Raw genomic sequence first — 27,934 nt, forward strand, 5'->3', positions numbered from 1 at the left:
GTAAACAAATGGAATAAATATATATGTATATGTATATATACACACATATATACATATACGTATATATATACACATACATATATACACACATATACACACATATACACACACACATATATATACATATACATACATATATATGTGTGTGTGTATATATCTATATCTATATCTATATCTATATCTATATCTATATCTATATCTATATCTATATCTATATCTATCTATCTATCTATCTATCTATCTATCTATCTATCTATCTTGAACTCCAACAACCAGGCTGTCTAGGTCCACAGCTCCACTATGGTATGATAATGTAACAGAGAACTTGCTGGTACAAAACTATTTGCTTTAAAAACAGCCAGCATAAAAGGAACTCCCCGGGACCCAGCTCCTTTTCACTACTCTTTGTATTCCTTCACCGTTTAGTTTTGTACTTAGCATCTCGAACATCGACTGCTGAATGAAGTGGAGAACATTTTGCCCTCCTTGGGATGTATATATATCCCCTTGAACACTTCTAAGGATGAGTGTTTATAATTCTGCTTTTATCCAGGGGTATCCCGACACAGAAGGAAGCGCCCCTGAGGTGCAGTGAACCAAGGGTGGGGAGCTGTGGGCACAGAGAGCAGCCTCACATACAAAGGAGCTGAAGGGGAGGCAGGAAATGTCAAGGGCACAAGGACAGTTTCTGGGTCTGCTGTAACTGATGTTTTAATGTCAATGCAGAACAGTGAGGAACAACTCCCCCCCCCCCCCGCCCGCTCCCCCCCCCCCCCCAATCTCAGCCAGCAGCCTGGCCCAGAATTGGCCTTGCTTCATTCAATTTAGCCATCTCAGAAGCTCAAAGGCTGCCGGGGTCTGCTGGGATTTTAAGTCCAGTCTTACGGAATTGCTATATGTCTAACCTGATGTTTGGACCATGATGCCCATCCCCTGGGCTGCTGGTCAAGATCCCCGCCCCCTTTCTTTTCTTGCCTTGTTTAAAGCAGACAAAGGCTGGTCTCAAATAGCATTTAGCTCCTTCAGGAACCACCAATTCACATGTGTGGCGACTACATTCCTTCTGGAATTTAGCGAAGAATTGACTTTTAAGAGCAGAGGGTGGAATGATGCTGATTTTTGAAAATGGTGAAAGGAAAACCAAGAGTAGGGAAGGCTGGTTCTCTGGGGTGTGCATTTGTCAAAGCCTATCCAACTGTGCACTTAAGATATCAGCACTTTGCCTCAATTAGAAGGACATTAAAGGGGGAAAAGGCAGGGAAAGCATATATTAAAGGGGAAAAAAAAAAGGGTGATAGCAGTTAATTACAGCACTTGTGTGAGGCTGGGTGAGCCCAGAATTACTCTCTAGTAATCACTTCTAATTCTTCAGCTTTCTGGAATCAAGATCAAGGTAGCCCCACGAGGGAGGCTTAAACTCACTCCCCCTGTTTGGTGTTCCGCATTCCTTTGAAAGCAGCCCTTCGAAGGCCACATAAGGATAACCGGTATTTATCCCTGTAAATAGTATGTGTCAGGGAGGTAATCTTTCCCTGCAAGTCTCTTTATTATGCCCTACTCGATTGACAATTAAGCAAAGGGAAAGGGAGCAGTGAGCAGTGAGCACGCTCAGACCTTGTCCTCATCGTAATTATTGTGGGGAGCGAGAGTGTAAAGGTAAGAAGTGAGGATGTTAAGATACGGTCTTCAGCTGCAGCTCTTCAACCTGCCGCAGATACAGATTTCCAGGCTTCGATATAAATATTTCAGGATCCAGACGCTTTCATCTTTCTGTGCCTTGCAAACGGGGAAGATTGGGAACAATCTTCCTTAGAGTAAGCAGCTTTAATCATTGTTTCTAAATCAACTGAACTATGGAGGGGAGCTGGGGGAGGGATGGAAGAATCCTGTAATCTCAGGGTGCGGTGTAAGGAAATTGTCCAGACTGAGAAGGGAACAGATGGGTTTTGATTAATTTCTACTCCGACTAGCAAGTATCAGACTCAATATTCTTTATCAGCTTGTCAGGGTGAATGTTAACAGTCAGAAAAGGAGGAGGGAGAAATGCCATCAAATAAATATGAATTTAGAACAGGGTTATGAATACTTAAGGGGAATATACTTTAAAATGTGACCCTTAGCGACTTGACAGAAGGACACGTTCTTTGAATTAGGGCAAGCAGGAACATTTCATTTTTTTTAATGGTCGCTTAGTTGTTGAACGTATTTATAACCGTGGTGTGATAATTTGACAGGTTTGTATTGGCTAATGATTAAGTCAGAGTGATTAGCGGTTTCCACTCCTTAAACATTTATCATTTCTTTGAGTTTGGGAAACTCTGAACTCCTTTCTTCTAGGTCTTTGTAAATATGCAATTCTTTGTTGCAGATCATAGTCACCCAGCATACTGCACCACGCTAGAACCTTCTCTTCTTCCCTCTCTCCCTTCCTTACTTCCCATTCTCCTGACTACCATTTGAATCTCCTCTTGTATGAAACAGAGTCTTCAAATGTTCACACATTATTACCAGAGTTCTAGGGCAAAAGCCTTAGCTCAAGAGACGTAAAGGTCTTGATTGGCCACCTAGCTCCATATGTCTGTGACAGAGATGATTAATAGTGAAAAGCAAAGAAAGAAGAGCTCATCAATGACCATTGAGATGAGAAATGGGAGACAGGGGTCCAAGGACTCCAAGTTTGCATTTGGAGTATTTGCTTTTTAGGCTCAAATAGAGGAAAATCTGGGGACATGGAGCTAAGATGTATTGCATAATTAGGCAGTCTGGGTAGTCACTGCATTCTGGATTTCCAAGGTGGTCTGAAGTTCTTATTGTTTGAAGGGTCAAACTGACTCTTGGGCGATGATTACTCCTCCTCCAGGATGCAACCACACTACCAAGAACCACTGGCCTCATACTGAGGATAGGGTAGGGTGTTGGGAGTGGTCTTCCCTGTAAAACTCTGCTGTTCCAGGAATTCAAATGATGATAGGCTTAAAGTAAAGGCTGGAGAGCTTTGGGTGTCTGTGTGGAATGCACTCTTGTAAAAAGCTGACAGTTATCAGCCTTGGAGAGAAAGGATTCAGGTTCAGTCTCAGCAGGTTTTAGACTGGCAACTCCTTGAGTGTCTAACAGTTTAAACTTGTCTATGTGCAGATGTGAGCAAGTATTTGACTCAAAGTGAAGGGGTAGAGGCAGAGATGGCAAGTTCCCACCCTGCTTTAGTTACTTTGGGAAGATCAACGCCTTTCACCACAAACATTTTCTAATGCCTAGTTAGTGTGACTGACAACGTGTGGCATTGATCTCTTTGTGGGCTCAGGGAAAGTTTTCCGGAGATTTTATTTTTTCTGAATTAGTTCTTTAAAAGCAAGTTTGGTTTGTTGTTGTTGTTGTCTTTTTTTCTTCTTTTTCCCATTGCCCTAGGTATGCACTAAAGACGGCTATCACCTATCACCTACATGTGCTTTACAGTAATATGAATGCTGGCCAGATCCACAGAGCCAAGGAGCTACCTCCAGATTCTATGTTGATGATTCTGGAATAAAAATTGGGAACAAAGATGTACTTTACCAAGTCATTAATTTGCAGTGACTTAGACAGTTCAGTCACCACAGTTCAGTAGTTTTATGGACAATATTGCAAATGCTGAGGAGTTAAATTCTCAGCCCCGATCACCCTTACTTTTCCAGTATGGCAGAGAATTGGCCCGGAAGGGGTTCAGATGGACCCAAATGACCATGGATTTTAGGTCTGTCATGAATTTGCAGTTAGAGCTGAAGGTGACTAGAGAAGAAATGGAGTGCTGTGGGCCCCACATTTGCGTAGGGTATGAGGTGTTTACCTGCAACAGAAAATCAATAAGTCCTTGTTTTAGATTTAAAAATACTTCTGCTGTCTTGCTTCTTCTCTTTCCCAGCATAATCTCACGTTTTCCATTTCTCTCGGTCTGGTCTGTGAGATGGGCCACAAATTGAGAGCAAATAGAATCCTAAATATAACCTTCAATATCATTAATACCTAACAAATTGCCAATCGTAGGCAGTATTCAGCATCCAGAAATTCTCAGTTCTCCTTTATAAAGGAGACAAAGCAAGGCTGAGGAGGTGGCTCAGTGGGTTAAGCGCTTGTTGTATGTACTAGCTAGTCCAGTGAGGCCAACCCTGGGCTGGTGGGTCTGGGCTCCATAAGAAAGCAGGCTGAAGCAATCATGGGGAGAAAGCCAGTAAGCAGCATCCCTTCATGGTCTTGGCATCAGCTCCTGCCTCTAGGTTCTTGCCCTATTCGAGTTCCTGTCCTGGAGTCCTTCAACAATGTACTGTGACACAGAAGTTTAAGCCAAATAAATCCGTTCCTTTCCAAGTTGCTTTTGGTCATGGTATTTCATCACAGCAACAGCAACCCTAAGACATTATGCAAATATGAGGCCCTGAGTTCAGATCCCTTGAACCCATAGAAACCAGATAAAGTATTCATCTGTGATCCCCCCCACCATTTTTTTGGTTTTGGTTTTTCAAGACTGGGTTTCTCTGTATAGCCCTGGCTGTCCTGGAACTCACTTTGTAGACCAGGCTGGCCTCGAACTCAGAAATCTGCCTGCCTCTCGAGTGCTGGGATTAAAGGCGTGCACCACCACAGCCGGCTCTCATCTGTGATCCTTGAGCTCAGGAGAATCCCTGTAAGTTAGGAAGCTAGCAAGCAAGCTGCCCTGATGTATGCTTCAGTGAACAAGGGACCCTCTTACACACAAGCTGCGAGGCAAGGACAGATAGGAAATTGTCCTCTGACTTCCACATGTGTGCATGACATATGTATGCCTATCCTCACATGAACACACACACACAGGCACACACATACAGAGACACACGGATGTTTTGTTAAAGGAGACAAACCAACAACTTTGTTTTCAATGCTGGAAACAAACCTGTGGTTTGTTTATATACCCTCACATGAACACACACACACACACACACACACACACACACACACACACACATCCCCATGGGGGCATGAGCTCAAAACAGCATTCATGAGAACCACAGTGCAGATGTGGACACTGATGGCAGCTCTGAAGTTTTTAACTTCAGAGAATGAAGTCAAGGTGAAGAGAACCAGAAAGGGCTGGTGAAGCTTCATGGGCAATTGCAGGGAGCCTTCCCAGCTTGTTTGCCTGAGAGCCCCATGATAAAAGAAGGTGCCCCAACTGGCCAAACCAAGACAGAGGCTGGGGCAGGGCATCTAGAGGCTCAGACCATGGAGCTGAGCATCTCAGGGCATGGAGTGGGGCAGGAAGAATTGAAGGACAGACTAAGGCTGGAATAAGGGTTGTCACTTAGATGGCACTTACGTTACCTCTAGAATTTTCCAAATTTTCTCTAATTTGGTAGTATTAACAGAATCCATGTGTGAGTTATAGAATGAGAGACACATATATTCTGCCTCAAAAAGGAAAACAAATTCTAGAGACAGTTCTCCTTCACGTGGCAAAAAGCCTAACTGGTTTTTTGTTTGTTTGTTTGTTTGTTTGTTCTTTTTTTGGTCATTTGCTTCATTTCCAAAGAGTTTTCCTTTGGTATTTATATTCCTTGTTTCTTTAACACCAAAAGCCACCTTTTCTTTCTGGCCATCAAGGGCACAGTTTAGAGAGGTAGTTAAGAAAGGACTTATGAAAGAGATTGCTTAGACAGCTTTGTTATAAAATAGCTACACGGCTGCCCCATGCCTCAGTTTCTTTGTCTGTAAAAGATAATTGTGATGCATAGCTCATAGGATGGTAGGAAGGAATAGGTGAGATAGCAGTGGCACACATGTACATGATATTTACTATGCCCTGAGCACTACTCTAAATGCTTTATATATGTCTGCTAATTCGTTTAACCACACAGAGAAAGTCAGAGATTAAAGATAGGAAGAGAGATGTGTTTGGGATAGCATTCGTTGTGTAAAAGGATATAGCCTCACTTTAAACTGCTACTGGTGTGTGTGTGTTTCATAAATAGGCCCTCAGTTTGGGGAGAGTGCTCCCTATGCCTATTTCTATCTCTGCGCATGTGTATGTTGAAACTGGAGGTCAGTATTGGGTTTCTTCCTTAGTCATTCATGGTTCAATGCTGGGTAAAACCACTGATGGGTTTTCTCCCCCAGAAGCCTGCACAGCACCTTCCAGTACTTTGAAATGCAAGCCCCCAGGGAAAGAAGTTCTCTGGTCGGCCAGTTCCAGCTTTATTTCTCTCCATGTGTACTGTGTCATCTGCAATAGCATCTTACCATGCAGTTATGGTAGGGGACCAAAAGCAATGGCAATAGCCTGGGTGGGTTTGTTGGGAAATTTTTTTCAAAGCCAGTTCAATAGTATTTTTACAGACTGTAACCAAGAAAACTTTCCCGAAACAATGCTATGAAGATGGTTTAGACATGTGTGCAAAGTGAACATAATACTATAAAGATGGTTCAGGTATGTACACAGCAAAACCTGTACAGTCAGCAGGGAGAAGATAACAATAGTTACTGGTTGTGTCTTTTTCAACTTTTGAGGATGCTACCATAGAGTCTTTTGTTCTTACTCCTAAAATTTTATTTATTATTTTATTGTGTGTGTATGAGTGTTTTGCCTGTTTATATGTCTGTGTAACACATGAGTAACTGGTGGCTGCAGAAGCCAAAAGAGGGTGTTGCATCCCTGTCACCTGAGTTAATAGTCATAAGCTGCCATGTGGGTGATGGGAATTGAATTCAAGTGCTCTGGAAGAGCAGCCAGTGCCCTTAACTGTGGAGCCATCTCTCCAGCATAAGGCCCTTTATTCTTATCATGAATAAACATGACCTCATATTTGTCCCAAAGCTAAGGTGCCAGATGATTGTGCATATCCATCTTATCTCAAATAGTGATCACTTATGTCTCACACTTGATAGAGGAGGCTAGAACTCTGCCGAGAGCTCAAATAATGCTTTCCAGGCCCAGCCTGTGCATCACTCCAGCCAGCAGTCAAGGCCCAGTGTCTAACTCTAGGTCTATGTACCTTTACTGCAGCAGCTTTCCTGTTGTGTCATTCCCAGTATGTGGGGTCCATAAACCATGCATTTAAGCCAATGTGGTTCTCCATCCCTCCCTCTCTTCTGCCCTCCCTCCCTCTGTATAAGAGATCAGTATTAGGTATCATCTTCAGCCATTCTCCACATTATGTTACTATTATTATTATTATTATTATTCTCTCAGTGACCATGGTACTCACAGATTCAGCTAGACTGGTTGGCCATCAAGCTCCAGGTATCCTCCTATCTCTGTCTTCTATGCTGAGATTACAGGTACCTGCGGTTGTGCCCTTGTTCATTTTTAATTAAGTATATGCATGTGTATCTGTACAGGGAGTTTGTGCTTGCAAGTACAGTTCCCCATGGCAACCAGAGGAGGGCATTAGATCCCACTGGCACTATAGTTAAAACTCAGTGCTGAGAATCAAACTTCAGACCACTGAAAGAGTTGTACCCCATCTCTCCCTCTCTCTCTCTCTTTTTAATCTGCTGCTCACCTTGGCATTAAGAGCAAATGCTTGCTTCTGAGTTGTAGAACAATTGTCTCACTCTATAATGCACTTTGGCAACAATAGCAGAGTTTGAACTGGTGCCTACTGGCCCAAATCCAGACGTTAATTCCTTGATAAGGACTCTTTGTTAATAGATCTGCATCAAGAAGCAGGTCCTGAAGATGGGTGAAAGCTGCAGAGACAGCAGTTGTCATTTCTCGGGGCTTGTACACACAGCCTGTTAGGCCTCCCAGGGTGGACCTGGAGGCATGTGTGAGCCTGAAGTAGGGCAGAATGTCTGTCAGCCATTTCTCCATGATTTCCATCTCTTGGCAGCAATAATGAATGCTACTGGCCAGACTTTCTTTGACCTCCTTGGCTAAGGCATATTGCCTATTCCCCTTTATTCCATAGCAAGGTTGAGGCCAGCCTGTGCTATATAACTCCTGCTTGAAAAAGAAAACCACTTCCCAGTACAGAGCTTTGGACCATTGTACTGTTGCATGGTGGTGCATGGGCAATGCATGCAGCTGGCTGGTCCAGCTGGCTGGTTTCAGTGAAGGTCTAGAGTTGATTATATCTTGCTTTAAGAAATGTCCAATCAATCATATCAACAATTCTTTTCAATATGATTTGTCACCTTGGACCGGAGAGGGGCAGTTAGTTTCTCTGAGTATCTGAATTAGCTACCCAAGTCACTCTATTGCTGTTTTTCCTTCTGATTCTTTATTTTCATTTCTGCTCATTTCTCTCTTTGGACAGCTTTGCAGAGGCACAGCTCAAACCATTAAATCCACCCCTTTAGAAGGAAGCTTGGTGGTTATAAAATAGAGTTGTGAAGCCATTCTTGCTATTTTACTTCAGAATACTTTCTCACGCCCTTAAAGAAATTCTAGAGTCAATAATTATCAGTCACTCTCCGGTTCTCCTTCTCCCAATTCCTGGCCCCTAGTTTTGTTTCTCTCTCTGTGGATCTGGCATCCGTAGGACATTATAAAATGTGTCGTCTCTTGTGATTGGCTTATTTAATCTAGCAAGAGGCTTTCAGGGCTCATCCATGTTAAAGCACGCATTAGGTCATTATTCCTTTTTCTTGGTGCTCTGATTGCTTCACATTCTTTGATGGTTCCAGCGTCTGTGCTCAGATGTCCCTGTGATTTGATATTTAACTTCCTTTACCAAAATGTGTCACCTCTAAGCTATTTCATTGCTCATTGTTACCAACTAATACAAACTTAGCATATGTCAGTCTCTTCACAGTTGCCTATTTATTTCAGCTCTGTGTAGCATACAGTTCCTTGTGTGACTAGTTGTCCCCTGGAAAGGAAGTCACCCGGAAGTGATGGTCCTGCAGGGAGAGATTCATAGATGACTCTGACAGCTAGACATGCAAACATTCGAGGAAGAATACAATTTATAGAAGAATTTATTAATTTTTTTAAAAATATAAACTTGGAGCATGGGTTTATATCAGTTTGGGAGGTTGGGCTAGGAATATTGTGAGTTCAAGTTCACCTGGGATACAAAGAGATTTTCAAGACCAGTCTGACTACACAGTCAGTTCAAGGATAGCTTGGGCTATAGCATGAATTTGAGCCCATTCTGGGTTACATACAGAGCTTTTGTCAGAAGGAGGAGGAGGAAGAGAAGGAGGGGGAAGAAGGAGAAGGAAGAGAAGGAGGGAGAATGAGAAGGAGGAAGAGGAGGAGGGGAAGAAGGAGGAATAGGAGGAGGGGGAGAAGGAAGAAGAGGAGGAGGAAGAAGAAGAAAGAAAAAAAGCATTTATCTACAAAAAAAATTTATTTAACTGGAGGAAGGACTGACCTCAGCTGGAGTCTATGATTCTGCTGTGCCACTTTCTAGGTATTATTAGAATAGAAAGAAATTGATTCAAAGTTTATGCAGAGCTTTAAAATCTAAATTCCTTGACCAGACATGGCAGTGCAGGCCTGTAAACCCAGCACTTGGCAGGTGGAGCTAGGAGGATCTGGAGTTCAAGGCCAATCTTGGCTATATAGGAATTGAAGGTTAGTCAATGAGGCACTGTCTTAAAAAAAAAGATAAATAAGATAAGATAAGATAAAATAAAATAATAAAAGCACAAGTAACGTCAACCCCTCGCCATGTTGCCAACTAATATTACTTGTTAGAGTGCAGCATGTCTTTAGGATGATGGGGTAAATCGCTGTAGTGTCTTCTGTCTCTGTGTACAATTGAGTTGTTTCCCTAACTGTATTTCAGAGGTCTAGCATGTTTCTGTATCTCAACAACTCGTTGTATGTAATCAACTCTTTGCATTTTTCCTCTGCATATTATTAAGACATTCATTAGTCTTCAATAGCGCTGGAGAAGTTTGCTTTGTCTTAAAATTGTGCTCAGGGTAGAAAGAGAATTTGTATAAATCACCTAAAATGGCATCAAGCTCTCCTCTTTCTCCCATCCTCAGAATTTATTTAATCTCATTAAATCTAAAAAAAAAGCCTAAGCAGTGGGTAGCATTTTTACTTTTTGGTGAATCAAAATATGAACAAGAATGCAGCATTATGGGATAATGCACACTGGAGGCACTCTATGTTCTGCCTGCTCAGACTTGAAATCATACCAAACACTTAGATGGCATTATCTAAGACTTATGATGGGCTTGTTTTTCCTCAATAAACAATTAATTGGTAATAAATCTGTGTTAGAGTGGAAGTGGAAGTAAAAACAGACTGTGCCAACTTAATTTGGCTTTGGGGATAAGAAAGATGCAGATGTTGGAGTTAGTGATTTTAAATATTTACCCTCTGAGGCAGCATCAGGAGACTCCATTGACTGCGCAGTCTAAAGGTGAAGGTGGGAGATGTACCATTCAAGATTTGTAATTGAACTGCTTTGGAAAACTGACACTTAGAAATAGGATTCACGGGCAAGAATTCTCCTAGCACCCACTTCTTAGGAGTTTGCATCCCACTTGTGAATAAGGGCTATGCTACATTTCTCTGGCTTAGTTTCAGTTTGGCTAATGCTCATATTGCCCACATGAGCACCTATAACAAGACGTTCGGACTTGAGGTTGATAGCTCGTCAGTTACTTTGCTCATTGCCATGACATGATGCTGGACAAGAGCTACTTTTGGAGGGAAGGGAAGCTTTATTTTGGCTCACAGTCTTTCATGGTTGGGTTGGCATGGCAACAAGAGTGTTAGGTGGCTGGTCACATGGTATCTGCAGCCAGGAAGCAGAGAGAGGTGAAACGTTGATGCTTTGCTCACTTCTTTTTATTCAGTCTGAGACCCCAGCTCATGGAATGCAGTTGCTCACAGTTAAAATGGTTTGTCTTACTTCAATGAACCCAACGGAGACTCGTCCTCACAGGGATGTACACGAGGCTTATCTCTCAGGCGACCATAAGTCCTATAAAGACACATTCAGCATTACTGACATTGGATAGTGTACTGACTAGTTTTGTGTCAACTTGACACAGCTGGAGTTATCACAGAAAAAGGAGCTTCAGTTGAGGAAATGCCTCTATGAGATCTAACTGTAAGGCATTTTCTCAATTAGTGATCAAGGGGGAAAGGCCCCTTGTGGGTGGGACCATCTCTGGGCTGGTAGTCTTGGGTTCTATAAGAGAGCAGGCTGAGCAAGCCAATAAAGAACATCCCTCCATGGCCTCTGCATCAGCTCCTGCTTTCTGACCTGCTTGAGTTCCAGTCCTGACTTCCTTGGTGATGAACAGCAGTATGGAAGAGTAAGCTGAATAAACCCTTTCCTCCCCAACTTGCTTCTTGGTCATGATGTTTGTGCAGGAATAGAAACCCTGACTAATTCAGATGGCTTCTAGTCTTGCTAAACAATATTGCCCTCAGAAAGTCATGGCAAGTACTATTAATTGGTAGTGTTTGCATCTGTAAAAGGAGTGCAGGCTTGGGCAGGTCAAGAGAGCTGTGGAAAGTTAGATTCTAGATAAACAGAGCCAGCCATGTGTGCCTTAAATTACTGAGGGAATAAATGCTCTCCACTCAAACGTCATCATTTACATTTTCTTTGTTAAGGAATTTCCTTGGGAATTTATCCCAGGAAAACTACCAAAACAATGTGGGAAGATGATCATAAAATCACCAAGGATGGTGAAACACTGTAAAGACCCGAAGTCCAACAATAGGGGCTTTGTTCATTAGATGTTGTACTGTACTTAGGGGTATTATACCTCTATGAAAAATGATGACAAGTTGCAAAACGTATTTTATTATTTGTAAGTTGTTTGTTAGGCATCCTTTATATCAGTAAACTTTTTGATAAACTTAAAAAGTATAGATTGTATACATACACATATACATATAATTTTTTGAGACAAGATCTCTCTACTCATCCTTGGCTGTCTGAGAAATCACTATATAGCACTATGTAGACCAGGTTAGTCTTAAACTCATAGAAAACACAGGGATCAGGTAAACATTAGTGATCACATGTGAGTGAGAGAACTATGGGTCATATTCTATTTGAGGAACAATGGTCTATATTTTTGAAGTGTTTTATATAAATCATATATAGCTTTTTATTAATGTGGATAATATATGACTATTATCATCCATCATATATCTCTCTATCTCTATCAACATCTATCTGTCTATCATCTATCTATCTATCTATCTATCTATCTATCTATCTATCTATCTATCATCTGTCTGTCTACCTATTTATCTTTCTATATTTTTATTTCATTGACTTTTGATTATGGGTGACTTTTGTATCTTCATTCCCCCTGATTATGTGACTGTCATATTTGGGAGTTATTCTTGAGGTTTTAAGGAAAAGATTTAGAATGTTACTAACCCCCCTACAAAACTCAGAGTAGCCTTGTACCATAAACAAAGATGTAACTGAAATGTCCATAGTCAAGACTGAGAAGCTCTGAGTATTCCTCTCAGGCCAGAGCTCTCTTGTCTTCAGTCTTCTAGTTCTAACAGAGGCATTTCTGCCCCGCCCCCGACTCTGTTACTTTCCTCTGTCTTGTCTACTCAGCCTATTGCATCCATATGTTGTTGAGAAGGAAGAGGGGAGCTATTTTTCCCAGCTTAGGGTGGAGGGTATGTTGTGGCTTTTTGATATTCAGAAGCCCAGCTTCAGGGGCTCAGAAATCCTTTCAAAACTATTATCTCTGGCCTGAGTTTCAGCAGCCTATTTAGAAACTCCTAAGCCGTGGCTTTGTGTCTTTGTTCTCTGACTTTTGCTTTGGTCTCACTTCCCCTAAGGCTGCAAGTGTACTGTCTAACTGCTGGAATTGGTTGAGGGCTGAGCAGGAAGGGAGGGTCATGGAGGGAAAGAGAATGGAAGGGGATATTTAAAAAATAATCTCAGCACATTTACAGTATTTATTATTTAAGGTGTGTGTGTGAGTGTGCACTGAGAAGCTTGCAAAATAAAGCGCTGACAAGATGGATCACACGCCCGTGGTTCTTCAGTGTTTTTCCATGTGATGGGATACAGCTTTGATGCCAGCAGAGGCAGGAGGGCCATGATTTAGTTGGAGGCCAGCCTTCTCTATATAATGAGTTCAAGTCTAGGCTGGACTATATTGTGAGACCTATCTTAACAAAACAAAATCTCAAGTCTATAAAATGTTAACTTAGAATAAATCCATCAAGGCAAGTTTGCCTAAACTGGGAAGCTCTGCAGCCCAGAAGAGGCACCTTTGGTTACTCACATGTGTTCTGACTCCTTTGTGTTCTTTATATCCCAGATCACTGTTTTCAGTCTGGCCCTTGAGGTCTGAGCTAGCTTGTAAGATTGAATACAGAAGTACAAAAGGGAAATTTTCTTGAAACTTTTGGCTGGTGATATGTAATTTGAGCAAATTAAGAAAATGGCCTGGAGGAGGAACAACAACTCCCTTAACCAACCAACCAACCAACCAACCAACCAACCAACCAACCAACCAACCAGCCAGTCAACTAGACAACCAACCAACTAACCAACCAACCAGCCAGCCAGCCAGCCAGCCAGCTAGCCAGCCAGACTACATAAAGTCCCTTCTGTCTCACTACACTTGGGTGTCCAGTCATTGTTCTTTCTCTAAATTCTCAGTCTCCCTTTGCTGATATACTATTATCGTAGAGTTCTCTAAGAAACAGAACCTATACGGCACATACATGTGTATGGATGTACGTTACATAATTCTTTATAAAGGACTGGCTCAGGAGAGTGTACAAGGCTTCAGAGTTTCCCAATCTGCGCTCTGCAAGCTAAAGACAAGTAACACCAATGCTGACTCCTAGAGGACAGAGCAGCAGACAGCCAATGGCACAGACCTCTCACTGATCACAAGATACTTGATGGTGTGAACTCTTCCTCTTAACAGCATTTTTCCCTCTTGTGGCTTCTGTGAGTAAGGTGTTCAGAAGACACTTTTTATATCTCTATCTCCCCTGAAATAACGGTATTATTCAAGCTCTCAAGACAACTTGTCCTCTGGCTTCTGCATATGCAAGGCAGTATGTGTGCACCTGTACTTACACCAATGAGTGCACACACACACATGCATATAAATGTATGCATAACCTGCCCCCCCCACATATAAGAAAGAAGGCAAAACACTCATAACTTAAAAGACTTTACAGTTGTATGAAAGTCACATTGAGGGAACATCAAATGGGTCCTGTGAGCCTCAGTCTGAAATATAGAAAATGGAAAAGGCAGCCCTTCAAAGGAGTTGCTACAAAGTGGACAGATAACAATCTGCGTAAAAGTATCACACTGGTGAGCCACACGGTGCTAAGTTGTCTACACACAGCACAGATTTCCAGGCCCTGAGGATTTAGGGGAACTGGGAAATTGAGTTAGTCATTTCATGAGTCTATGCTCCTAGAGGTGATGTACCTTACATAATGTCCATAGTGTGTGTCCTGTGTTCTGTTTTATGGTAATTAGCTCAACTGTCTCAATGATATGGTTCAATTCTTCAGCTTCCATTTTCAAAGTCCATATTTGAAGTGTCTGATTCTCAGCTATGTTACCAGCTAAGAGACATTGCTTGGCCAGTACTTGACTTAGAAGCCCAAATATAGTCTAATAGGCTATTGCCCTGAGGGTTGGGTAATACAGCACATGGCCGGCCAGGCAGTCAGAGCAGTGGGTAGGGCTGAATCCTGCAGTGGATATCAACTTCTGGTGTCAATATTACTTTTCCAGGAATTCATAAGTATGCGATTCTGACAGGGGTACTGTTTTCACTCTCTTCGTGTCCTGGCCATGGGACAGGCTTGTGAAACAAAGAAAAAATTGAAATCAGAGATAATTCTCATTACATGAAGCTCATGAAGCTTGCATTGCTTTAGGGATATTTGGGTCAGCAAGGAACATCTTCCTTGCCATTGGGAAGATTTTAAGAGAAAATGAGTCCAATCGAAGTCATAAACAACAATAACAACAAATAGTATGAGAGATGAGAGAAGACACATCTACATATAATGCCCTTCCAAGAGTATACTATCTTTAAAATAGTAAAACAAAACAACAAATCAAACAGAAACCATTTTATTTTGTATGTATGTGTGCATGCATGCATGGTGTGTATGTGTGTGTGTGTTCCACAGTGCCCATGTGAATGTCAGAGCTATCCCTGTGGAAGTTGGTTCTCTCCTTCCACCACGTGTGTCTGAGAGTCAGACCTGTGAACACTCCTTTTCCACTGAGCCATCTTGTCGACCTGAGTACTGGCATCCCTTGCACTGGTGGGGCCTCTCCGTTCCATGGGTGGACATCTGTCCCTTTACCTCTTCTAGCTCTGTTATTTCTGTCCCTTGCAATCAACAGTTTTGGCTTGTATGCTCACTCCTAAGGGATGCTGGCACAGAAGCAAAAGGCTAATACCGCATCCAGCTTGAAATCATGGGATTTGAAGTTCACTGGTGGGTTTAGGGTCCCTGATGGGCAAGTCCTCAGTTAGGAGTATTCCAAATGTCAGATGCCCGAGTGAAGTCTCTTAAATCCTACTTTAACATTTATGACCTTTTACTAAATAATGTTTTTCTAAGGTAGAGGGAAAAAAACCCGCAAGTTCAAAAATAAAAACTAAATAGCAAGTGGGTTTTGTTGCATGTATTAAAATAGCATAGATGGAAAAAAAATGGAATAGAACTCAACACTTATTCTTCAGCTTGGTCCGAGACTTTGCACTAGATGTGTTGGAGAATAAATAGGACAGGTCAGGCCTGGAAGTGGGTTTCTCTTTTTATCTTTCCTCTGAGACATCAACTTGTAAGGTCCAGACTCAGCATTCTGAGAACCCAGGTTCCAAAGATGTTTAACTCTCAATGTGTGTGTGTGCCGCCATTTTTAACACATGGGGTTCTTTTAGAGAAAGCTGAGTTGCTGAATTGACAATACAGAGATTCTGCCTTTGCTCTGTGGGGCCCTGGCCTGGGAAGTTGAAAAGGGAAGAGATATTACAGCAAACTATGCCAATGGTGGGGAAGGATAGATCTAGAAGCTTTGGGTTTCCCCAGAATGCTCTTCCCATCAGTCATGCCTGCCAATGGAGTCATGGCTACATTTACAAAAGTCAGTAATTCTCTTTAATCAGAAATCCCTCTGAATACAACCTCGATTGAAACCCAGAATCTATGAAACCACAGGCTTAATGTTCTCTTTCGGCCTCTTTCTTAATGGACAGTAAAACGAATTATAACTGTTAACTTTTTTTCCCTGTGTTTTGGGTAAGATCATCTTACATTCCATCTGTGGGATAAAAATTGCATTTTAGGAAATGCTGGGTTGATATGTTATTTCAAGACAAGATATGTTACTGACACATTACAAATTTGAGAGGCACCACAGACATTTCTTTGTACCTGGGTATCACTGGCAGACAGGAAAAGACCACCTTGATAGAGTCTTGGATGTGAAAATATGGAGAACCTATGGATGCTGATGGGGAGGGGTTAGACAATCTCTCACTTCCCTTTTCCCTTGATGCACTGGCAGTCCTATGGGGCTTTGTTCACCTCTCTTTATTATCCACTAATACAGTAGGATGCAGCCAAGAGTCTGGCATGTAGTAGTAGCTAAAGCAAATGACAAAAATCAAGAATCCAGCTGGACCAGTGTGGTTGCTCTTGTGTGTTCTTTGAGGTCAAGGATTACTAATCCCTTTCAAAGCTGCATCTCCAATGCTGAATGGAACACCAGGCACACACAAACAGAATCAGTTACTGTTTTTTTTTTTTAATAACCAAAAGATGTTTACATTGATAATCTGTTAGACAAGTGGGGTCATATCTTGAAACTTCAGCTCTAAAAACTCCAGATTGAAAGTGGATGAGAAGAACTATTAAGCCATTCTTAGTTGAGGTAAAGTACCTATATCATGAGATTTACCATGTAATTGTGTTTAAGTGAACAACTGGATGCTATCAAATGCACTTGTGTTTTGGGACAGCCATCACCATGGAATCTCCTGGGATCTTTCCTCTCCTATGCTGGAAGTCTCTATCTGTTAAACAGCAATGGCCACATCTCCTCCTCATCTGGTCCTGGGCAACCAACAGTTTACTTTTTTATTTCTATGAATCTTACTATACTAGGTACATCATCTATGGGAAATCACACTGTCTTTTTATAACTGTCTGTCTTTGAGATTCATTCATTGCTCTGTGTGTCAGAATCCCCCTCCCAATTAAGGCTGATACTAATAATACTCTATTGTACAAGTTGCACAAACACACCACACTTTGATTACCATTTGTCTGTTGAACAGATTGACTGTTTCTCACTTTTCATCCACTGCGAATCATGCGGCTATAAACACAAGTATGCACACATCCCTTTGATAAGCAGAAACTCTAAATGAGCTAGTAAAAGAATCAATGAAATAAAGAATGAATGGCATCCCCAATCTTCAGTGTAGCTCAGAGTTTGACAACCAAAATGGGAGATGTTGGGATAGAAGAGGTGGGGAAGAGAGGACATTATCAACTCTACACGATGCTGGGCCATAGCAGAATCGAGTTCGTATCTTTGTATGCAATGGCTCTCATGTAATCTCTAAAAATGTGCTTCGTTGTGGGTTCATAAATCCCTCTTACACTAATTTGCCCTGAAGTGCTGTTCCTGTCCAAGACATAAATTATTGAAACCCCTGTGGTCAGCAAAGGGAACGGTAGTGAACCCCACCTGAGCCTTCCAAAGCAAATAGCCAGACACCTTGTCTGAGTTCCAGAAGTCTAAAACAAGTCTGACCAAGCCATCCAAGGCAGGAAGTCATTAGCAACTGCATACCCTGTACTTCCTGAGGAAGGTGAGGGATTCCAGCCCAAGCCAGAGGAGCCTTATATCTTTTCCTCACTGCAAGTACCCTGGGCTTTCTCCAGGATGAGAGCTATGGGGAAGCTGTGAGAACAGATCTTGATTCATTTTCAAAAGTTCATTCTCCAGCAGGAGGGAAGACCTATTCATATTTGTGTAAGGAGAGGCAAAGCTGTTGTTTTACACTGCACTCAGCATCCCCTCTGGTGAGGGGTAATGCTCCCCATCTCCTGTTTTTTCTGCTACTTGGGTAAGGGGTGGGCCTCCTTTGTGTTAAAGAGCTGTCAGTGAGTGAGATACCGGTGTATGTCAAAGTAGACAGTTCTAAGAAGTCCGATGCGTTTCCTCAGAGGAAAGAAGAGCTGATCAGCCTCACACAAATAAAAAAAAATACACAAGTTGTTTCATTTATCAAAGTCCTTATAGTTCCCAGTTTGAAGCAAGGGAATGCAAAGCAAATATCTAGTGAGAAAAGTGAACTTGAAAGTTAAAGGGCTGGGGTAAATAAAAAAAGGTGAGTGACTGGCACTTTGAAGATTTCAAAGACCAATGCAGTGGAATAGACACATGCTCTTTGTATTCTAAAGGCTTGCTTCATTTGTTTCTGCTAGCCACTCTGGCACAGACTTTAGGTGACAGACTGGCTCAGGACCATGGGCTTATTATTTGACCTTTTTTGGAGACGGAGCTTTTTCATCTGTGGAATAGAAGCTGTACTAAGAGAAATTTACTTTTTCAGAAGATGAACATGATAACCCCATAAAGCACTTAGCATACTCAGACACACAGCTATGATTAATGTTGTTGTTATCATTATTAGTCATCTACGGAAAAATTATACTCAAGGTACATGAGCATTGTAAGAAAAGAATTTTAAATTGAAGTTTTACTTAATAATAAGGGGATTTGTGCGTATGTATGTGTCTCAGGGCATGCGTGGAGGTCAGAAGACAAACTTGGCTGCCAGTTTTCACCTCTTCCCTTGCTCGAGACAAACTGTCATTGCAGATGTTGCCCTATAAGCCTGACTGAGTCTCCTGTCTTTACATCCCATCTTGCCCTGGTATTATATATCCATGTACTACTGAGTCCAGATTTTATATCAGTTCCAGGGGTCTGAACTCAGGTCACCAGGTTTGAGTGGCAAGGGCTTTACCCGTGGAACCATCTTCCCCGCCCTGATAATGGAGAGATTTTTGTAAATAGGTTTAGTAGTGTCAGAATGTCCTGCCACAGGCTCAGTCACAGGTGTGTGTATCATAAACCAAGATATGCCCACTATCTTGTTCCATCTGTTATAAGAGGAAGAAAGAGAAACATAAAGTTCAAATAACAAGAATTCCTAGAGGCACAAAGGGACTTTGTGAGTTTCCGTGCATAAATGCAAAGGCAACAACAACAACAACAAAAACCAAACAAAAGACCTGTTGGCATGACCTTCACTTGGTCTGACATAAAAAAATAGTCTGACCCATTTTAATAATACAGACATTGATTGATTTGACATAACTTCAAATGGTGCATAACAGCTGGCAGGATAGAAGGAGGGGCCTATGCAATGAGTGGCAGGGCTGTTTTTTTTTTTTTTTTTTTTTTTCCCCGAGAGGACAACTGAGCTAATGCTGGTGACAGTCTCTGTTTAGATGTTTGTTTGGTAGACCTTCTGTCCTTTAGATCTTGGCTGTCACCATGTCACAGTGACTTTACCAGGGCAGACAATCTAAATTATGGACACCGCCATAGTTCCTGTGCTTATTCTATAATCTTTTAATACATCTTTTGCTCTGAATTTGCCACTTTTGTACATTGGTTGAATTGCTTGGTGCCCAACCTTCCCCGTAACTATAGACACACCTGCTGGGTTGGTCACAGCATCCCAAAGCCTGGCACATAACATTTGATGACATGGCATTTGATAAGCAGCTGGATGAAGAAATAATTGGGACTCCTTTAGCTCCCTCCTCCCATTACTTACCTTTCTGTGGCGCTGATTTGGCCGTATAGCTCAGTTCATAGGGGGCATTCTGCCTCTGTCAACTGCTGCATTCGGCATGTCACATCATTGGACATTTACCAGGATGTCCTTTAACTGTACCATCATAGGAACAGGCACGCTCGCAAGGGTTGCTCATGGTTGAAAACGCTTAGGTTGGTGACAATTTAATAGCATGACTGACTTTGCAAGGCCCCAATTTTGATAACAAAAGAGCCAGTGATTGCCACTGTTTAGCAATCAGGGAAATAATGTGGTGTGGCACGCGCGTGTGTGTGTGTGTGTGTGTCAAGAGGCATGGGAAACAAGGGCAGTGGCCTGGATGAGACCAAACAGCAGGGAGAGAAAGTGGATATATGTGGATGCGTCTGCGGTAGATGGATCATCATTTTAATTCAATGAAAAATAAAAGGACTGGGGGTGGGGTGGGGGGAGCTGTTAGCCAGTGGCAGAGGACAGCACAGTGACAGAGAATGGTGGTTTTCAAACTGCATGCATATAACAACCACATGGGGACTTTGGGTTTAAATGAAAATTCTGGTTCTAGGGTGGAGCCTGAAAGTCCAAAATTCTAGCCTGGTCTCAGAGAAGGCCTGTGCTTGCTAACCGGGGTCAAATATAAGCGGCACTACTACTAACTAACTCCACAATTGTCAGCCAATTATTTAGCCTTTTTGAGCCTTAGTTTTCTCATCTATCCAATGGCGGTCAGACGAGAGAAGATACTGTTTAAATGCTGCTGATTGTCGGATACTTCTGTGAGGGAAGAGGGAAAAGCGATTGGATGAGGCTGGAAACAAGGTTGAAGTAAGGCATCAAAGAACTGGATTTTAGAGACAGGATTCAGGCTAACGGTAAACTTGCTATGTCGTCTAGATGACCTTGAACTTCTGATCCTCCTGCTAGGGTCACAGATGGCATCACTGTATCTAGTTTTATGTAGTGCTGGTCTCTGGCATGCTTAGGCAATGAGACCCATTAAAACAGTTTTTTTTTTTTTTTTTTTAGAAAATCATTTAGCTATTAACCTGTGTGTCAAGTTTTCTCTTTTTCTCACGCAAAGACATTACACATGCAGCCAGACTGCTTTTGCACACGTTAGAGGATGCCTGCTTGCAGTCTGTAGTGGGACCTCTGTGGAGGAAATGGTTTCAACTGGGAGCGGAACCCCAAATTCTCCTACCTTGTTGCAGGGCTTAACTTGGTTCTCAGGTGTTCAGAAGAATCAACACCTTTCCTCCAGCACCTGCGGAGTAGTGGCCACAGCGAGGCGCTCGCTCGGGAGAGGCGCACACAGCAGTAGGGTGGGGAGGTGAGGGGAAAGGGATGGAGGGAGGTGGGGCTCAGAGGACAGGCCCACGTGGACTGCGGGGTTTGACAAGGGCGCCGGCAATCGGGCAGTCTGGCCAATCAGCGCTGTCAGCGGCCAGCCGGGCTCCTCCTGGTCAGCTAGCTCTGGGCTGGTTTCTGCACAGCTAGCCTGGAGCCACCCTGGACGGGGCGCACTTGCTGGGCGCGCAGGGCTGTCTGCACCCTCTGGGATCTGGCTGGGACAATGTTTCTTCTTTAAGACACGGCGCTTCCCACGGTAGCTTTGGCTTCTCTTTGCAGCAGCACCGGAACTTTCCCCACTTTCGGCCGTACTAAGAGGGTGATGGGCACAAGTGGCCAGCTGAGCATCCTTTGGTTTCAGTGCTGTGATCGGCGCTTCACTCTGGACTCCCGGATCTGACTCGGCTGCTCTTTCTAGTCTAGTAAGAATGGGCTCTGGGGTAGAGCTGGCGGGAGAAGGGGTTAGAGCAGCCTTGAACCTTATGCTCAAGCATGGTCTCCGCGACAAGAGTGGCCTTTGGGGCTAATTTCAGTTTCACTAGTCTCGGTGTAGCTAGCCCTAGTCACTCCAGCATTTAGCAGGGAGCCTTACGCTTAAGCATGGTCTCGGCGACAAGAGTGGCCTTTGGGGCTAATTTCAGTTTCACTAGTCTCGGTGTAGCTAGCCTTAGTCACTCCAGCATTTAGCAGGGAGCAGGGGGGAAGTACTTGAATCAGCCGCGTGCATCCTAAAGTTAGAAGAGACACTGAGAAGTAAGGATACGTGCAGCGAGGGGTTATGAGTAGGGACGGCGGGCAGCAACCACTTCCAATTTAGGAGTTCAGAGACTCTGGAGCCCTACTGGTGCTGAGGAAGCCACTTGATGAACTGGGGTGAGCAGTCTCAGGGCAAACACCCCATGAGCTGGGGCTTCTGTCTGGCCACTGAGGTCTCATCCTTTTGCGTCCGAGCAGGGATCCTTACAAGTATCAGCAGGAGGAAGTAGGTGGGCTGGTTCCTGGACCTCTGACAGCCAGGCTTGAGCTGACTGGGAGCGCAAGTGGTTAACAGGGAAGGGTCTCAGAGTTCTGGTGAGGCGTCTCGGCTTTGTCCACCAAAGCTGCAAGCGCGCCTCAACATTTATTTCCCCCTTGCTTCAGTTACATGGCCACTTGTCTCGCACCGCAGGGCGTCTTTAACCCAAGCTTGTCCTTGGAGAATTGGAAATAGAGAGCTTTATAGCTTGCACCTGGGAAGGCAGCCCAAGCCACAAGCTTCTTGCTAGTGTGTTAGTGCGTTTTCCCCTTGAACGCTGAGTTATGAATCAGCCAGAAATATGCATAGGTACAAATTCACAGACTCTTGGAGTAGCAGCCATGTGCCAACCCCCACCGGGACTGAAGTATCCCTTTTGGTGAAGCATACTGATATCCAAACTCCTTTTGCTTTTAACTTTTTAATGCCCTCCCCTCCGAGAAGAGCAAAGTTAATAAGATGTGACAGGCAAAATCCCTGCTTGGAGGCAGCAGCAGTGGGAGAGTGGGTATTTCCATTGAATCCTTAGTCTGATATTTCCTGTAATATCCTTGATCCGGGGATAGCCCATCTGCTGACTCAGGCACCCAAACCTGTGCATAGCAGTGACTAAGCTTCGTCAAAACATCTTTGCTACAAGCAAGCAAACAACAAACCAACAACAAAACCCCAATATAATTTAGGAATGGCAGTCTGACAATGTAGTTAGTGTTGACCGCTTGGCTATTTAGGAATAGACGTTTGATTTGCTTTGAAGAATTCTACAGCCGATTCTTGGACGAGGAACATTTCTGCTAACTTGAGAGTCACAAGTCAGGGTGCAAGCCCACATCCTCTGGGTTGGAAATACAGGTCTTGTTAAGATGGGAAAGTACTCTTCAGGATCTCTGCAACTGATGGCGACTAATGTCCTTTCCAAATGACCCAGAGATTTGGCATCACTCTTTGGTGCACAGAGCTTTCTAGGTGTGGATGCTTTCTGATCAATAGTTTGTTTCAATAGCTTGATCGATGGCTGTGTTTCAAGGTTTCCTCCCTAAGTTCCTCTCCCATCCTGTTTTTCTAGACTTCGCTCTCTTCTCTCAGTACTAACTACCCTTTGACATGTCACAATGTGTTGGAAGACTTAAGTCATGGTTTGACTGGCTTGTTTTCCCTGTTATCTGTAATAAAGTTCTTCAGAAAGGCAGTTTGCAGGTTGTGAACGGTTGTATTATTTCACCTCATTGCAAAATAGACCTGTGAATATCTCTTTGCTATTGAATATTCTTTATTGGAAGCAGCCTCTGATATTTCTAGAACTGGACTGTTCTAGGTCACTTGGATTTCAATATTCATTTTGTGATCTTTTTTTGAGGTGTGTATTGTTTGGTAACCTAGTTCCTGCTAGTAAAAAAGAACAGATCTTTGCTTTGTCCCCACACCCACCTCCTTTTCTGTGTCACAGAGCCTTTGTTAATAGCAGATTTGTCTGCCCCCTTCGTTTACTGTCACACTTATTACAATACTTTGTTATGTAAATGATATATCGATGCATATGATATTAAATCTGTATTCACTGGGGATTAACCAATGAACATGATGTCATCAGTAGCCAATCCTCTGCCTGTTTTGAGCTTGCATTGACCAAAATCACCCTATTATACTGAGTATACTGGGTATGGAATCCTATATTGCCTGTGGTAAGGGGATGGAGTCTTTTTTGACACTTTCCAACTCTCCAATTAGTTGCCTGGTTGTAGAGTTTGAGGGAGTTTCTATGTTACATGGCTTAGCCTAATGCTAAAATTCTCCAATCAGGGTTTTATGATCTCATTAGAACTTGCATAGTTGTACTCTCCCTTTTATGTTCCCTTTCCCTTTGGGGGTTTTCAGCCCCTCTGTGGCTCTGTTTCCTTAGGAAACATCATGGGAAATGGACTAGGTTTGTGTGTGCTCTGTCCACCATACTGCAGCAACCGGAGAGGTGGGCTGAATTGTTGGCGTACAGGTGTTTGCATCATCGGATGTTGGTGCCAGGTCATCCAGGATCACATGATGTCTTCAAGGCCTCCCTCCACTTGATCATTTGGTGTTTAGTTATTCTCCCAGAAGATCGCTTGGGACTGAGAGTAAGAAACAGGCAAAGCTGTGTGCCATGGGCTTGGGGAGACACTCTTAGTCACCTTCCTCACTCCATAACTATTTGGTCTGAAAATGCTATTTCACAAAGCTAGTGTCAGAGCCTTAGGTGGTTCAGACTTGGAGAACTGTCCCATGGAATCGCATTTCTAATATATTGCCTGCTCAATTCTCACTCCGCAGTATAACCGTTTCTCCCAAGAGACCACTAACTCTGTCTTCCCATCTATTTGATATTTGTGTAAAAATAAAAACAACTTGCAGTTTTATGGTCAACATTTAAGTTCAGTCCACTTTCTTCTAGAAAGCCTGTCCAAGGGGTGTGTTTTGCCCTTTTTATTCAAATAGGAACTTAATTATGCATTCTGGTTTAAGGAAATATACAAAGGCTCTATCTGGAAAGTAGCTCTGAGATCTGATCTCAGAGGCAGGAGTTATTACGCCTTGATCCCAGTGTGCTATGTATACCGGGAGCATGGATTGGGATCCCAGAGTCTTGATTCTCAGCCCTGGTGTCTGCTCCAAGAAAGACTTACATGCAGTAGTTTCTATGCTGTGGTGAAACCCTTATCCTGGCTTTCTCAGCAGAGGAGAGCCTTGTAGATTCCTTTCACTGGTTTACCTCAGCTGTTGGAACACTGCTTTGGTAAAAACCAGGTACTGGGATGTGACACCTGTGCACCTGGTTGGCATCCAGTATTGGGGGTACTTGATAATACCATGACAACCTGACAAATCCAAAGGAGGTGCTTTTACTCAACAGGCAATGGAGTCACAGACAAACTGTTTTCTTTTTTGAAATTGAGTACGGCTGGCACGTATGAAGAAAGTGTTCTGCCTAGAAAAGAAGGACGATTTTAAAATAATGAAGTAAAGAGAAAATTGGATTTTTTTTGTTGTTGTTGCTAAATTAAAAAAAAAAAAGCACAGAACACACTATGGCTAAGCTACAAAACCCTTGTGCACTTCTGCAGCACTTGAAATGATCTGAAGGTGGACAGATGACATGATAACTTGTTTGGTGAATGTACCTACAACCAAGGCCAACAACTTGAGTCTGATCTTTCTGGGCCCACATGGTGGGAGGAGAGAGCAGACTCTTGAAAGCTGTCTTCTGACCATATACAAACACACACATGCACACCCACATGCACACACACACACACACACACACACACAAGCACACACACATGCACAAAAAAATTAAATACAATAAAATTTAATTTAAAAATCTCAGAGAGGAATTCTCAGTGATTTTTAAAATTACATTTATGGCCATTTCATCAGCTTGGATTCTTCACCTTCTCATTTGTACTGTGTGTCCTTACGTGGTCTTTGAAATTTCAGTCTCATTTCTTCACATTCGTGTCCTCCTTTGCCTGAACACCTAAGTTTCTTTTGCATAGCATGGTTGCTTGCCTGTGACTCAGTGGGCTTCAAATCACAGACTTTCACATCAATCAATCAATTAATTAATTGTAGAAAGGGTCTCATTGTGTAGCCCTGGCTAGCCTGGAATTCATTAGGCTGTAAACTCACAGACATCTCCCTGCCTCTGCCTTGTGAGTGCTGAGTTTAAGGGTATGAGAATGTCGATCATGCATACAATGTATTTTTACCATACACATCCATTCCAACCACTTCTAGGGTCTACCTCCACCATATCTCCCTCTCAACTTCATGTCTTTGATTTTAACTTGCTGAGACCAACAAGTGCTGCCTGTATGTATGTAAGACCATCCACAGAAGCATGGACAGCCAACCAGGGCCACATTCCCGAAGAAAGCAGATGCATCCTCCTCCCGCAGCCAACAGCTATCAATAGCTCCTGAGCTAGGGGTGGGGTTTCTCAGGGTTTATAACAGGGATCCCAGGACTCTTACTGCCTAGACAAGTTTTGTTTTTGGCTACTGATTGCTTTAATTTAAATATTTTTTATTTGTTTCATACATTACAAAGGTGATACATGCTTGGAGTTGAACATTCAAATATTATGAATGAATGCAGAAAGGAAGGTTAAACACCTCCTTTGCCCTGGGACAGAGACAGGCACCTTTCCACCTTCTGATGAATTTCTTTCCGTTTCACCTCTTCTGCTTTGATCCACTCGCAGCTGTTGAGACTCAATAACTTTGCTAAGAGGGGTTCTCTTCACCTTCCCCACTTTCCTGCTTTGTTTATTCAGCAGTGCCCTTTGGAGGAACTTAGTGATTCCGTAGCTGACGAAGAGGGGGCATGTCATGCAATCTGCGGGCTCCCCCCTTGACCATAGGGCCTCCTAATGCATTCTGTAAGGCTCAGAGATGCTGCTCTGGATCCACCTGAGGAAGGATGGCCAATCAGCTGAGGGAGTGTTGTCATTCTTTTCCATGGCTGTATGCTATGTCTTCCACAGTTACTTATCCAGTACCCAAAAGTTAAAAGGAATTTTGAAAGTCTTTTCCTAATTTTTTATTATCACTATCACTGCTTTTATTATTAATGATTATTATTATTTTGGATTGGGGGGGGCGTAGTGAGGTGAGGTGGGGCTAGGATCTAAACCTAGAACCTTGTGCATGCTAGGTAAGCACTCTATCACCACGCACCCAGCTTTTGGCTTTTCAAACAAGGTTCACACAGCATAGCCCTGGTTGTCATGAACTCACTATATAACCCAGGCTGGCTTTGAACTCACAGCACTCTTTCTGATCCATCTCCTGAGTGCTGTGATTGCAGGTGTGTGCCACTACACCTGACTTGTAGTACATTCAATGTCTGCTGAAGAAGTCAGGTTTTGTGAATTGGTATCAGAACAAGCCTATAACTGGTGTTGTTTAAGATTTTAAACAGCCTGAAGGCTGGATCTGGTACCATGAGATGTTTAAGGGAATCTGAAGAAAAAGTTATTGGGGTACGTTCTTTTCTGCACTTATCAGTGGGAGCAAGGAATTGTGGATGGGGCAGGGGGTGTGTAATCCACATTGCTGATGAAGGCAGTGGGCAGCTCTTCCCATGGCCTGTGGATTGTGATGCGAGTATCTGTTGTCTTCTTTCTGTTTTCAGAACTGGTGATGCAATGCACCTTGCAGAACAGCCAGGTCTCTCTTCATCTCTATTTTTGAATTTATTCCTCCTTAGCACACACAAACGATCCCCCCCACACAAATATTCATGCACACACAAATCACAATGGCCATAAAATTAGTTACTATAGGCTGGTTTCTCCCAGGATACCAAACTCACACCTCTTTCAAATTCTGCCCTCTTTTGTGCAGAATATAGGGTCTGTCAGGAGCACGGAGCTGCATTAAGCAAGCTGGAAGATGACTCTGCGTGTGTCCCCTGGTACCAATCTCATCTTCCTTATGTGCTGAAATCTCCCCACCACAAAACTTAGGCATTGATGTGTAGCCGAGGAGATTTAGGGAACATTGTGACTTCACTCCCCTGCAAGGTTCAGGAGTTGGGAGAGCAGGGTGGATTCGGTCCCTCTTCTCCTAGTTTTGAGACTATAGTGCAATTGCATCAGTTCCCTCTGCCATTTCCCCCTCCCAACTCTCCCATATAACCACCCTCCCAACTCTCCAAATTTAAGACCTCTTTTGTTGCTAATTTTTGTTACTTGCATATGTACATACATGGATATTTCTAGATATAACCTGCTCATGTCTGTGCAATGTTACTTGTATGGATGCATGTTTT

General features: G+C 42.9%; 1 protein-coding gene across 1 annotated transcript in view; it reads left to right on the top strand.

The window, feature by feature from the left end:
• Positions 1-21,351: 21,351 nt before the first annotated feature.
• Positions 21,352-27,934, top strand: part of Tafa4 (TAFA chemokine like family member 4) — a 238,275-nt gene continuing 231,692 nt past the window's right edge. Inside the window, exon 1 of the mRNA XM_085840865.1 lies at positions 21,352-21,536. The gene's annotated coding sequence lies outside the window, so the exon portion shown is untranslated. The remainder of the gene's footprint in view (positions 21,537-27,934) is intronic.

The sequence above is a fragment of the Mus caroli genome, unplaced genomic scaffold, assembly GCF_978045245.1.
Source record: "Mus caroli unplaced genomic scaffold, Mus_caroli_1 scaffold_7, whole genome shotgun sequence".
NCBI lineage: Eukaryota > Metazoa > Chordata > Mammalia > Rodentia > Muridae > Mus > Mus caroli.